Source organism: Carlito syrichta, unplaced genomic scaffold (assembly GCF_000164805.1).
Source record: "Carlito syrichta isolate Samal-C Ts95f unplaced genomic scaffold, Tarsius_syrichta-2.0.1 Scaffold311945, whole genome shotgun sequence".
Classification (NCBI taxonomy): Eukaryota; Metazoa; Chordata; class Mammalia; order Primates; family Tarsiidae; genus Carlito; species Carlito syrichta.
The window spans coordinates 52,454-53,787 of NW_007256041.1; positions in this window are offsets into that span (position 1 = coordinate 52,454).

The window sequence follows — 1,334 nt, forward strand, 5'->3', positions numbered from 1 at the left end:
AAAAGCCCCCAAAAAAAAAAAAAAAAAAATGAAATACCTTGGCATCTTCCTAACCAGAGATGTGAAAGACCTTTACAATGAAAACTACAAAACACTGCTTAAAGAAATCAAATATGACACAAACAAGTGGAAAAATATCCCATGCTTATAGGTTGGAAGAATCAACATTGTGAAGATGTCTATCTTACCTAAGGCAATCTACAGATTTAATGCAATACCCATCAAATTACCAGCAACATTCTTCTCAGAGCTAGAAAAAACAATATAGGATTTCACATGGAAACACAAGTGACCAAGAATAGCCAGAACAATCCTCATCAAAAAAACAAAGCAGGAGGTATCACAATAGCAGACTTTAAACTTTTACTATAAAGCTACAATAATCAAAACAGCTTGGTATTGGTACAAGAACAGGCATATAGACCAATGGAATAGGATTGAGATTCCAGAAGCAAAACCTCAATTTCTCAACCAACTCATCTTCAACAAAGCCTCCACCACCTACCACTGGGGAGAGGAGAACCTATTCAGTAAGCGGTGCTGGTAAAACTGACTGACCACATGCAGAAGACTCAAACAAGACCCTTATGTATTCCCATACACAAAAATTAACTCTAAATGGATCAGAGACCTATTATGTAAAACCGCAAACTATAAGAACTTTAGAAAATGCAGGACACACCGTTATGGAAATTGGAACTTGCATCCAATTCCTGAGCAAAACCTGAAACCCACAGGTCATAAGAGAGAATATAGACAAGTGGGACCTTATTAAACTGACAAGTTTCTGCAAAGCCAAAGAAACCATCAAGAGAGCAGGGAGACAGTCCACAGACTGGGAAAAATTATTTGCCAACTTCATGTCTGACAAAGGCCTAACATCTTGTATCTACAAGGAACTCAAATGTGCTGAAAAGAAAAAAAAAACCTCATTACAAAGTGGGCAAAAGATATGAATAGACACTTCACAAAAGAAGACATATGAGCGGCCAACAGACACATGAAGAAATGTTCAACCTCACTAATCATCAAGGAGATGCAAATTAAAACTACACTGAGATACCACCTAACTCCAGTCAGAATGGCCATTATCAATAACTCAAAAAATAACAGATCCTGGAGAGGATGTGGTGAAAAGGGAACACTCCTACACTGTTGGTGGGAGTGCAAACTAGTGCAACTTCTATGGAAAACAGTGGCGATTCCTAAAAGCTCTAAATATTGACCTCCCATATGACCCCACAATCCCCCTACTGGGAATATATCCTGAAGAACTGAAATCACTCTATCAAAAAGATACCTGCACACATATGTTTATCGCAGCATTGTTCACA